At 45.7% G+C, this 13,401-nt stretch overlaps 1 protein-coding gene and 1 long non-coding RNA gene across 5 annotated transcripts in view; one reads left to right on the forward strand and one right to left on the reverse strand.

The window, feature by feature from the left end:
- Igf1r (insulin-like growth factor 1 receptor) overlaps positions 1-13,401 on the forward strand; it is a 294,388-nt gene that overhangs the window by 130,658 nt on the left and 150,329 nt on the right.
- Positions 632-6,798, reverse strand: LOC134483685 (uncharacterized). 2 transcript variants are annotated; one of them, XR_015647054.1, is made up of 3 exons: positions 6,444-6,798; positions 2,003-2,283; positions 632-1,108 (listed from the first exon to the last, which is right to left on the reverse strand). It is a non-coding gene; the product is annotated as an uncharacterized LOC134483685 (long non-coding RNA). The 2 variants fall into 2 exon arrangements; XR_015647053.1 differs by having other exon boundaries at positions 1,919-2,283; positions 6,444-6,680.

The following is a 13,401-nucleotide window of genomic DNA, read 5'->3' on the forward strand; positions in this document are numbered from 1 at the left end:
TAGTGAGAGCTCAGAAGAAAAAGATATGTCCACCGAGCCACAAGCTGTCTGTCCACACCGAGCCCCGTCACTAGCCCATGATGCTTTTGACTCAAGTGTCTTTTGGAACATGACTCCCCTCCTCAGAGTATCTCTGAGGCACTTGGCAAAGATGGGGCTCCCTCTCGGGGGTCTTCCCTGATGGTGTAGCCATGATGACTGCTTTCTGTGATTCTTCACACTGCGGGCTTTAACTGAAGCTCCTTGAGGGCACCTATCCCACTGAACGCTGTCAGTGTTGAAGGACACTTGTCCCTGGTGTGTGGATACCTGATTATGCTAAGGGCAAAGGCAGAGGCCACTCTGGTCATTTTTCTGTACGATGCCCCCTCCCCTTAGGATGTGGCCTCTCTGGGCAGCCATAGGTTCTCTGATACTCGCTGTGTATAACCCAGCCTTAAACTCACAGACGTCTACCTGCCTTTGTCTCCCAAGTGCTGTCTTCCTCATTCTATTTCGTCTTTCTCTTCTGCCTAATACCTGAATCGTTTGCTTTGTTTGCGTACAGTTGCTTTTAAAATCTATTTCAGTTGATGGAATCAGTAAGAAATTTTTAGGTCCCGTCATCAGCTTAAACATTAGTTTACTTGAGTTTTTTGTTGTTTTTTTTTTTTTTTTTAGTTTACTTGAGTTTTAACTGAGAAAAACCATTACAGATTTCTTCCCCTTTTCCTCCCCCACGTCTGTTTCTTTGCTTACTATTATTTTTTATTATTGTTGTTTTACTTTTTAACGTTTTAAAGGTAAAACCATGCTCGTGGCTTTGGTGAGCCGTGGGCTTCAGAGGGCAGACTTGCCCTTGCTCTCTTTCCTGCTCATTTGCCTTCCCCTGTAACATGGAAAGACAAACAGACCCTTAAACCTGACTCGCAGAGCCACTGCCAAGTCTTTCCTTTGTGCGTAAGTAGTTCTATTATTTCTGGGTTATGTTCTTTATCTTTGAAAGGAAAAAGAAACTTCCTTGGACTGTTTGCAGGAACGCATTGTTCCAGCCTTGTCTCGTTGCACCTGTGACGCCATTTTCCACTTGGAACCACCAGAATGATAAGGTCGTTGTCAGCCGGTGAGCCTTTTAAAGTACAAAACACACAACGTTAATATGCAATGGCCATTTTCCTCTTGCATATGGCATGTCTGTCTTCTGTCTGTCTGTCTGTCTGTCTCAAAAAATTTGATGTCAGAGTCCAAGTGTCTACTATCCAGGTGCTGTTTGCCCCCACACCTCTGATTCCTCACTTGAGGAGATTGAGGTAGGTACTTAAAGCAGGCCTGGGACACCTAGTGAGGTCACCTTGGGCTACAGAGTGAGACCCTGTCTTAAAAACAGCACCAAAGAGAAAAAGAAATTGATTATTTTGTGCCTTACCAAAACGGTGGTATGCAGTTTCCTTAGCTGTAGTTACGTGGAGCAGAGACTTTTAAAGCTCCTCATTACAGTGGACTTTCTCTGGGGCATGTCTGGGGTTGGAGGCAAACAGCACTGCAGGGCATGTCTTTCAAATCCTGACAGACAACAGAAAGGCCATTTCATGGCCTGGAGAGGGCAGTGGGCTTTACAGGAGGGTCATGCTGAGGAGAGAAGCAGACTGGAGGAAGACAGTCAGAGAGGAGCGGATTCTTGAGGGGTCAGAGAGAAAAGGAAGCCAGGGTGCTGGTGGTGGCTGGCCTTGGTTTGCTTGGGTGTGCTAGATCACTGGTCTGAACTACGTGCTGGCTGTACTGCGTGCGACAGAGCCAGGGAGAGGAAAGGCATGCTAGTGGCTCTGTTCTGTGGAGTCTGTGACCTAGGACTTGGCTCTGGATGGGTTTCAGTCCTTCGGTTCCACTTGGGTAGGGGAAGCCCAGGGAAGAACATGTCCAAAATCAAGTTTGTACTTACCTATCCCCAAGGTGGCCCAGCTTCTCACAGTGATGGGGACCACTAAGATGGGGAGGGGGCGGTTTTTAACATGAAGAGGGTTACCTTTGTCCTTATCCAGAATGGATTTTGTCGTTGTCGTTTCAGAGAAACGTGTGATTGAGCCATGGGGAATAGTTTCCTCCTCCCTGTTCTTACAGAGGCTCAGTCCCTTCATAATACAGTGCAGACCCTGTTCATGTGAGCAGGAAATGCAGTGATTTCCACATGCAGACATTTATGCAATGGAGGGTCCTTTGGAGCAGAAGCTGGGACAGATTTGGACTCTAGACTCCGGACGAGTATAGGCTGGGTGCTGTAGGCAGCTTTCGGCCTGGAGCTTGTCTCTAGAAGAGACATAGAAAGCAGAGAATTGGTTCCCCAGAGTATAGCTTTCACAGTATAAGACAGGGAATATTAAAACCAAGCAAAATCTAATGCTCTTTTTTATAGACCTAGTGTTCTCTCTTTCATGTTGAGCCATTATGAGGGAGTCACTGGCCGAGGTTCTCGCCCATTGCTGTAAATAACAGGTGTTCAGGTCCTTTATCTTACAAGGCTTAAAACAAACGCAGAACATTATTTTACTCAAACACAAAGAAAAAAAGTCACTTTAATACTCTTGTTGCCTTTGAAGAAGTCTCGTACCTGGGAGACTTTACTGTGCATACTTTCAAACCATCTGTAAGCCTGCAGTACACGGACACTCATCCCCAACTTCTCTGAAGAAGTTTTTTTTTTAGCTGCTAATTCCTGGCATGGTGGTTTGATATCAGTGATATATGTCACAATGCCTGATAGGTTGTTGACGTTAAGTACTAAGGCATTCCTTCTCATAGTCTTGTGCAGATGTGGATTCAGGTGGGTAGAGATCAGAGGACAACCGTGGTAATGTTCCCTGAGGTGCCGCTCAGCTTCCCCCTTTTTGAGGGGGGCTGTATTTTATGTTTATGGGTGTTTGTCTACGTGTACATCTGCACCTGATCACATTCTAGACAGTTGTCAGGTGCCACGTGAACGCTAGGACCTGAACTCAGTACTGGGGAAGAACATCCAGGATTCTTGACCACGGAACCATCTCTCTAACCCCCCTGAGAGGGTTTCTTATCGGTAGCAAATTCAGCAAGTAGGCTAGGCTGGCCAGAGAGCCTCAGGGATCTACCTGTGGCCCCTTCAACACAAGGATTACATGTTTGTATCACCACACCTGCCTTCGCCATATTAACTCTGGGATTGAGCTCAGGTCCTAGTGCTCACAAGGAAATCACTTTGCTGATTAATCCATCTCCCCAGCCCAAGGTACATTTTTTTCATTGTCTAAATTAATCTTCTTCCGATGCTCTGAAGATGCCGTGGGTACCGTTAACCTTTCCTCTAACATTTAATTTTTATGTTAAATTTGTTAAGTGTTTAGTTTTTATTAAATTTTACTCACAGAAGGATGAAGCAAGGAAGATTAGTGATCTGATGAGATAACAATTCCAGTCTTGAGCATGTACTTTGTAATGTGCGATTGATTGACAGTCAGGGTAAGAGTACGGGACCCCCATCCCACCCCCCAGAATGTCTGATTTCAGTGTACTCTCGTAGAAAACAAAAGTGCAGGATGGAGTTGAGAGTTAGGCCAAGGGAAAGACCTCTTCACAAGAGACAGGGCTCATACATCCTTAAGCTATAATAAGTTTGTGTGATGGATAAAGACTTAATTGTGTGGTTATTGTCCTAAAAGACACAGTTTGCAAGTGAAAAGGATATAATGAGGTCATCATCGTCGTGGTGTGTGGCACTTCTGTACAAACTGGAGGTTTGATTTGGAGGAGGAATAGAAGGTAGAAGGGGAGAGGTTGGTAGAGCAGAAATATCCTATGATGTTACCTACTTTCCTATCTAGGTGAGGGCCTAACCCAGCAGCAGGTGAGTCTGGTGAAGTGGCCCTTCTTAGGGCCAATGAAATAGTAAAGAAGCAGCTCTTTAACTCCTTCCCTATTGCCTTACAAAGGTCCAAACTGACTTCTTCTAAAACACTGGAGTGCACTTTCGCTCGCCTTTGTTTGCTGATACAGTGAGCATTAATTGGTAGCGTACTGGAGCTATAGGGAACATGGGGTCTTCAGCCTTTGTGTTCTGACCTCTCATCTCAATGGGAGGGGAAGGAAGATGACTGATAGCCAAATGAATATCCATCATGAAAGGAACTTAGTGTTTGTTTGTAAAGCATTTTCATTTATGTGAGAGACCAGAGCACCCTCAAGTGAAACTCCATAATGAGATTTGTCTTTAGAAATTAAAAAAAAAAAAGCATAAATCTAAACTGGAAGTGGTTTTGGTCTGATGTCTGGAAAGAGACTTTTTAAAAACATCAGTGTTGTATGACCACTGAACTGTAAGGACAAATGAGGGGGACAGTGTTCCCTGGAGCAGCAGTTTGAGATGGTCATAGCTGGTCCGTATATGTATGTACACACACACACACACACACACACACACACACACACACACACACACACACACACAGAGACTATCCCTAGGGGGAAAGGTAGAAGCAAAGAGGAGAGGCCGAACTTCGAGAGCCCAAATCTTAAATATTATTCTTCATAGTTACTGGTTGTTTCCCTTGTGGAAAGGTTGGAATGTAGCTTCAAGCTGTTTTGTCCAGATACTCTGGGTACATGAAAAACTTCCTTGGCTCACTGAGAGTCGCTGTTTTGTTAAGAGTCGACTGCTTGGGAAATCCAAATACAGGTTTGAGATTATGAGGCCTTCGAAGTGGATGTCTCTGTGTGCTGAAGCTCTGTAAACATGTGTAGCTGGGTTCAGCATTGTATAACATGTATTGATTTTTTTCTATTTCCTCCCCAGAAAATCTCCGACCTCCCTTTTCTCTGTAGATACAAAGGCTGGTCTGTTCTCCAGGATCACTCCTGGGGAACCCAGGGCCAGGTCACTACTGTTCAGGGGGTCCAAATTCTCCAGCTTTTCCCTTCTCCTTACAAGCTCCTACCAGGAGCACAGTGTTGTTTCGAAGCTGCTTTTATCCAACACAAGCTTGTTTATCCAGTAGATCCCACCGCCACTGGTAACACATGGAAACTAGCTAATAACAAGAAGTCTCCCCTAGGAGAAACAAGTACTTAAAAAAAAAATTGTATATAAGTAAACTCAGCCATTTCGGAAGCATTTCCAAAGCTGACTAATGAAAGCCAAGGCCTATGCAAAGTCACTTTCTGCCACCAAACGCTTCTCTTCCTTCCTGTTACCATACACTGTGAGGGCTGTATTATATACCCTTTGAGTCCCAGACTCGGGTTAACTCTGGTGTTAGTGCTGCGCAGAATACATTTCTAGAAAAAAGTCGCGATGCTTAGTCAGTGCTTTCCTATAGCATCACAGAGGGAGGCGCATGATCCTGCCAACATGACAGTTAAGATACTGCTATTTTGACAGAAATATTAGTAAATGTCATACTACCCTTTGCTAAATATTTATAGCATAGAATAGAAGCCCTAATGCACAATATTTCATGGAAGAAACCTCCTTTGTCTCATATCATTACACCGTGCTGACATCAGTCTGTAGTTTCCCTCCAGAGGCCTGAAGGAAGGAAATGTTATTTATATCCTCTTATTTCAGTGGACATAAATTCCATTCCGAGAAAGCACTCTTGAATCTTCGGTTCTTGATCAAGGTGGAATATCTATCTATCTATCTATCTATCTATCTATCTATCTATCTATCTATCTATCTATCTATCTGTATGTGTGTGTATATGTATGTATGTATATGTATATATGTGTGTGTGTGTGTGTGTATGTATGTATGTATGTATGTATGTATGTATGTATGTATGTATGTATGTATGTATTCTTTCCTGGATTCAAATATCAATGTTCTTTTTAAAAGGCACAAAGAGAGGGTGGTGGTAGGAGCAAATTTTCAGTGTTTGAGAGAAGGCAGCCTGCGCAACAGCGAGGCACGTGACCTGTACATACGTACGGCTCCTGACAGTCCTCACCCGCATTCCTGTCAAGAAAGGAGATGGCACTCAGAAACTGCAGTGTGCTCTGAGCTCAGCTCTGTGACTGAACAGTGTTGTCCAGTAGCTGTGCTTCGTAAGGTCATGTGTGCCAGATACTTTCCTCTTGGTCGTTTAGAAGGGACGGTCTAGAATTGTGCAGGCTTCGATTCATGGTCGTGGTTTTGGGCTGTGGTAGATAGAGCTCCAGGGCACTTCTCAGGTAGATACAGATTCCGTGCCAGCTGCGTGAGATGATTCCACCTATAAATGTCTTGAGGATAGCGGAAAATGCTGTGCTGTGAGCAGAAGTTGTCTGTGGTGGCCCTCAGATTGGTCCTGTGCCAGAAAGAACTGTGCCTTCCACAAAGCCCTGTTAATGGCTTAACGGTTCTTCTCTACGGTGAGCCTCCTCCTATTTTTATATACAAAATGGACATGAAAATTAACTAGTAAACAAGAGTGCCTCCGTCAGGCCGAAGCACTGTGACCTACCTGTCTGTACAGTTCTGTTTCCGCGGTAAGGAGATTCGAGGCTTGTTTACCTACAGCCACTGGAAACCCTCGTGCAAATGTTTGCTGCTGTTGCGAGATCAGTAACAATTTTCAGAATGGAGTAATTTCAGACTTTCGTTTACAGCAGTTTGGGAAACACTTGAAAATACCAAGTGACCTTAATTCACTGTAACTCTCCAACTGGAAAATGCCCAGTGTGTCCTTGAGTCAAGAGCCCTCACCTCTTAACCCTCGCTGGTTTTGTAGATATCAGCATTCCTGCTGTGTAATCAGTGGGCTCCCCGCCCCCTGCATCCTCCCTCAGCTGGTCTTCCGAGCTCGCTCGGAGTGGGTCACACTCGCCCAGCATCGTTTGTAGTTTGACAGAAACTGTGTGTGTGTTTCCTTGACCTTAACCTCAGTGTGTACTTGCTCAAGGAATAATCTGAATCTGCTGCTGTCTTAACTCCTGAGTCATGATGAAATTTCATAGTAGTTAATCTCCAAATCCATAGGCAAAGGAAGCGGGGAAACTGGAATTTTTGAAAGATTGATACTGCAGCAGTAACAGCTTGTTTGAAAACGGCGAAATTAAATACTGTGAAAGAGGGCGGGAGAAGAAAAACATTCAGGCTTGAAGTAAATGATTGTATGGGTTTTTTTTTTTTTTTGTCTTAAAGGTCATTCGCAAGTGCCAGTAGGTTGGTTAACAACAATATGGAAATCCTTATGCATCATGTTATTACATATTAGTATATGTTTCTTTGAAAAAAAAAACCTTTTGTCGTTCTTATTTTAATATGAGAATGAGACTGCCCCCTTCCCTCAGCTCTCTGAGTACCTGAGACTGCTAGCATGTCCCATCGTGCCTGGCTAATCTAAATAGGAAGCTGTGCTCTACGAGCCCTCACTTCTACATGGAACATTCCAGATGTTTGTAGATGACCCCTTTCTATGGTCCATGTTTTCTTTCCAGTAGTTTGCAATACCTAGAGATGGGTTCTGGCGAGTCAACTCCAAGGCCACATTGAGGTTGATAATGCTCCACGAGGACATCTGAAATACAGGCAGTGCTGAAGTCAGGGGCTCTTCAGTGTTTTACATCCGTATCTGCCCCATGACCTGCAGTGGTGCATGATGGGGAGACGTGTTGGGGGCTCACTGTTCGTTGGAGAAGCCCACTGAAGTGCTGTGATGTTGAAAAGAGAACTTAGTGAGCAAGCACTTCCTTGTCTGCTTGCCAACCTAGTGGCCTCTGCCAGGTGATCTGACCTGAGAGTCTTCACGTGAAGTCAGAGATGTGAGTCCTGCAGTTTTCTGTCTCGTGGGGACACTTGCTGATCACACTGGTTGATCGATTTGGTGTGTGTACGTCACACGCATGACTTAGCTGGGGGAGTCTCATGATTGGTGCAGACAGGTGCCTGTTTCTCCTGGGTTTGTTTGCTCACCCTCATGTAAGAACCCCGTCTGTTGAAAGACCACCCTTGTGAGGTGTCTTTGGGAATACACCTGTTTTCCCCTTGTTTGTGGGGTGCTGGATTGAATCTTTCACATTTCTAATGGTCCCCTCTTCATGCGTGGGTCCCAGAGCTCTGTCTGTGTATGGTCTTGTTTGTGGTCAGTGGGCAGCTGTATGACACAAGCTTGCTCCCTTTTTTTGTGGGTGGGGTTTGGTTTCACGACAGGGTTTCTCTCTGTAGCCCTGGACCTCACTCTGTAGGCCAGGCTGGTCTCCAATTCAGGAAGATCTAACCGCCTCTGCCTCTCAAGCGCTGGGAATAAAGGCTTGGGAACCTCGGCCCATTGTTTCTTTTTAAATAGTGACCCAATGTTCCTATTGCATAGACTCTGCATCCAAAACCCACTAGTCCTCAGGCTACAAATGGAATCCTATTTTGTAACTGTGTCCTCCAGGCAGCTGTGATGACTGTCCCATAAGCCCACTCCAGAGGAAGCAAATCCACACACCCTAGTGTTTAGGCATTAGTGTACAGGGGGAACTGCTGGCCCTCTGTCAAATTGGTCATCTGCAGTGACAGTTGTTAAGCTGTTACTTAGTAACATTTTCTTTTTTTTTTTTTTTTTTTTTTGGTTCTTTTTTTTGGAGCTGGGGACCGAACCCAGGGCCTTGCGCTTCCTAGGCAAGCGCTCTACCACTGAGCTAAATCCCCAACCCCCAACATTTTCCTTCTGAACCCTTCCACTGGGTATGACTTGCCAACAGGTGTGGTATTCTCGGGAGCCCAGGATGGGGCTATCAGTGTTGAAGCACTTGCCTAGCATGTGGTAGGCCCTGGGCTCTACCCACAGGATAGAAAACCTGCTGGGTAACTAGGTGCCTGTCACCTGGAATATCACAGTCCCTCCAGGCCCCTCTTCCACATCTCGCTCATAATAGTTGAAAGAGCATCTGTGCGTACAGTATGACTCTTGACAAATATATAGACTGAATACTCTCTTGTACTAACCCAGCCACTGGAGGAGGGTCAGAGACAACAAAGCCAGACCCACGAAAACAGTTACCAAAACAAACGAATAAACAGAGGAGTGCTAGGAGCAAAAGTAAATAGAAGCAGCTTTTAGGGGTGGGGTGGGGACTTCCAGTTGAGTTCTTAGAGATCTTTCAAAATGTAGCTGTTAGTAACTTTGTTCCTTGACAATGTTTTGCATTCGGACTACTCTCACCAGGTTGTCTCTGGGCTTCTCATCTTATCAGCGTTTTCCTTCCCCTCTCTCATTCATCTCTTCCCCTCCCCTCCACTCCCCCCCTCCCCTCCCCTCCCCTCCCTTCCCCTCCCCTCCCCTGCTGTCCTCTCTGGTCCCCCTCCCCTTCTGTTTCTTCCCCTCCTCTTTCCTCCCCTCTCCCTCTCGCTTTTCCCACTCAATTTAACCAGGAGTGTGTGAGTGGGTTTGGATATATCCGTTGGAACCTGGTGGGCTCAGCAGTGGTTATTCTCCAAGTCCTTTGCCCTCCGATGTGGGGAAGAGCCTTAAGGTGAGAAAATCTAGTGGGCTCGCTCCCTCCCTCACTCCACAAATATTTATTGAGCACCTGTCTGTGCCAAGCCCTGCTCCAGTGCCAGTGACACAGTGGGGTACGTGGCAGGAGGCGAGCTGCTCTTGTATGTGTGATGTTTAGAGAGTGTCCGGTGTCTGTTTAGGTAGAGACTTCAGAAAGGGGACAAAGGACCTTCACAGGAGGCGTGGGAAAGGGAGATGCTAAAAAGCCTGTGTCCCGAGAGTCACAGAGGGAGCCCTGAGACGGTGGATTGCCTTGGGCGCTGAAGAGAAGAAGATAGTAGGTTCTGAGCCGTATTGTGTGTTCACTGGACAAGAAGACTGTTGATCTCAGGAAGTTTCTGGAAGGAGGCTGAGGCCCTCCAGTAGGGCAGAAATAAGTCTTAGGCCAGGATGGTAGTTCCAAGAATTGGGAGAAAGGGCCAGAGCCCAGATGCGGACTGTACTAACATGTAGAATTGCCCCTCAATAGCCCAGGGGGAGTAGACTTTGAATGTTACTTTCTGTTCCTGCGGGAAGTTTTTATATCTTCAGGTAACTGTGGCCACGTTTCCACTGTTTAAGAAACGTGTTGATGGTTAATACAGGATTTTAACCAGGGGGTCAGGTTATTTGTGCTTTAGAATTCTCTGACCCCGAATCCAAAGAGTAATTCGTGGACAACGTCATAGGTACCTGTTTCCTTTACCTAGAAAGTTCATGTTCATGGCCACAGAGTCCACAGGTCTCCAGGAGCGCTCTTAAAGGACAGCCAGCAAGTCTAAGACAAGTTTCAAAACAAAACTCCAAACTGCTTCAGGCTCTGGTCTAGTTCCTCATAAAGCTTGGCATAATTCCTGTCAGACTTGTTTATTTTTTTTTCTCAGCTTGCTATCTTGATATTTTTGCCTTTGAAGAAGTTATAGAATTATTGCAATTTAATCACAGACATGTATTCTACAAGATCTATTTGATATCTCCTGATTACTTTCATGTCGCTTGGGCCTTCAGTCTTGGATAGAAGCATGAGGCTGGGGAGCTAATCTCCGTGCTCTGGGAGATATGCGTGCTTGGTCCCAGCACTGTGGGGCAAGATGGGTACCCTGTTCTGGAAATGTAGCATGCTTTCCCCATTAATACTAATCCAGAAAACCACCATTTGTATTTGGGCCTATTTCAAGGTTGGACAGTAAGTATACTGAGTTTAATTAATTGATAGTCCCATTAACTATGGGGATTCCTGACTGTCCTTAGAACTTGGTACTTCCCAGTCAAAAACAAACAAACAAACAAAAAAAATAGCCTCCCTGGGTTGTGGAGAAGGCAAAAGCCAGGCTATGAGGGTAGCCATTTAAATAGGCCTAGGTTTGGGGATGGATCTGTAGTCCTGAGGGAACATGGTGATTGCCATTAGGAAAAACATATATATTAAGAATTGAGATAGCTCTTTAGCTTCTCAGATTTTTTACAGCCTACAGAAGGTTTAGATGAAGTGATATCAACATAAAAACAGCCACTATTTAAAAAATGCATCTTCTGGGAAATATATTGCCTCCTTCAATGCACTTTGGCAACCTGTAATAAGCTGGCAGCCCCTGTTTTACTAAGAACTTTTTAATAAAATGGCAGGAAAGGAAAAAAATGGAAGGTGTACCAGCAGATAGGAGTTCCTTTAATAACACAGTGGGTGTTGGGGTTAGTGTTAGAACCACCCAGGCAGGCAAGCAGCTCTGAGAAATGTCCTAGTAGCCTGTGCCTGGCTTGACTAAGAGACCAGCTGCCCTAGAGGGCCCTGCAAACTTCCCAGAGGACGCAGAGGCCGAGCTGGTGTCTGAGCACTTCTCTTTGTTTCGGTTGTTTTCGATCTGTCTTGGAAAATACGGACACAAACCCAGTCCCAGTCCCTACAGCTGCTTGGGCTTTTTATGAATGAGGCCCAGAAGGGGGAGGAGAGGGCTTGCATTACACCAGCCGTTGGGTAATACAATTCATTCACTCTCTGCCATCCAGTCCAGGCTTTTGTTTTAAAGGAAATGACTTGTTTATTTGACAATTCAGATTAGCCTCCCCCTGAGCCCCCCTCCTCCTGGACTTCAGTAAGTTCAAACACTAAAGCTTGTGTTTTTGAGCGTTTGCTCAGTTTATTTGGGTGAAATATTAGGAAAGGTTGATTAAGAAGGGGAGAGGCCTTGTCACCTTGGGGGATCTTGGTTACTCCTCCTTCCCTCTGCTATCTAAGAGGAGAAGCCACACAGTCTCTTTACCCAGCCTTCAGACCTTTGGGAGCCACTGGAGTGGAGTCTTTTTGGCAAGGTGCTATCCCCTGAGGCCTTCGCAGATCTAAATGTGCCTTCTTACCCTGTGTCCTGGCATGCTTCCATCTCCTGCACTGACATTTCTTTATCTGTGGCATTTAAGGCCCCATTCTTGTGGCCACTAAAATCTGAATTGGAAAGTGTGTGACAAGGGCTGGTCCTCTCCCCACCATTGCTTCCTGCTAGGGGACGAACAAAGAGACCGGCCATTGTCCTGAGCATAAGTGACCCTCTGTCAAAACAAACACCAGTAGAAAGGGGCAGCCTTCGAGTGGGCTCAACACTGGGCTGCATTTCCTCACAAAGAGCACTGTGAGGTCAGAAGGGACCATTCCTTGATGACCATCCTGGGTGTGGAGACATACCACTTCCATTCACAGTACAGATCTGCTGGCCATCTCTGCCACCCTCAGGCACTGGTGTCTGGTTTGTGTCCATGACCGCATGTTTGGGAAAGCACATTCTCTATGAGGCATTATTACCACAACACACACTCTCACACACTCTCTCTCCCTCTCTCCCTCTCTCCCTCCCTCTCTCTGTCCCTCCCTCTCTCTCTCTCTCCCTCCCTCTCTCTCTCTCTCTCTCTCTCTCTCTCTCTCTCTCTCTCTCTCTCTCTGTGTGTGTCTGTCTGTCTGTCTGTCACAAAAGTTAAGGACTCTGTTATGTAAGTCAGATACCAAATAATAGTACAAGAAGTGACCCTGGGTATCCTCCAACTTTTAAGTCCCACGAACCTCTCTGAGCTCCATTGCTAGCAAAAAGACTGTGTTTTAGGGCATCTACCAGCTGGTTGCCGCAGACAGAGAACATCCAGATGTTAATGGACTGACTACGCACGTTGCCTTTTCTGCCCATGCTCTGATGCTGCATTAACACACTTGGTGGTGAACTGAAGCACCATGCAAAGGGTAGACACTCAGCGTAGTCACTTTTCCTAGTAACCATGGTTTTAACTCATGCGCGGGGTCCCATTATCACAGACAGGACCTTTCCAAACCCTTAATACTGTAGTTGTTCTGAGTTGTTCTTAGGTTTTCTTGCAGGGAAAGCTGAGGTACATGGCAGGGTGGTTGTGAGCCATCTCACTACAGGTGTAGGTTGTCTGGGAGGGAATGCTATGTCAGCTTGATAGCTGCATCTCATGTATCTTCCTGGCCAGTTTATCTTTCTGAATGATGTGAGTGAGGCATACAGTGTGTACGAACTCTGCCTTGCTGCTGTGGATAGAACTTGGGAGGAAGACAGTGGCAGCGGCTGCTGCTGCATGTGGCTGCTGGAAATTGAACTCAGGACCTCTGGAAGAGCTATCTCTCCAGCCCATGCTTCCTATAACCTAGAGTGAACATCTGGACTAGAGTAGCTGGAGTGAGTTGACAGCAGGATGTGGCTGGTGATTCTAATACAAAGTTCTAACCCTATTCTTACAGCTGTCGGCCCCAGATCAGAGACCAGACAGGAGATAGAGCAAGATCATGAATACTTCCCCTATAGTTTCTTGGTCATAAGTGTGTGTGTGTGTGTGTGTGTGTGTGTGTGTGTGTGTGTGTGTGTGTAGTACAAGGGCTATAATGTCATTCTTTTGCACATGGATACCCTCTTTTCCAAGTATCATTTTATATACATACATACATACATACATA

The sequence above is a fragment of the Rattus norvegicus genome, chromosome 1 (assembly GCF_021556685.1).
Source record: "Rattus norvegicus strain SHRSP/BbbUtx chromosome 1, alternate assembly SHRSP_T2T, whole genome shotgun sequence".
In the NCBI taxonomy this organism is placed as follows: Eukaryota; Metazoa; Chordata; class Mammalia; order Rodentia; family Muridae; genus Rattus; species Rattus norvegicus.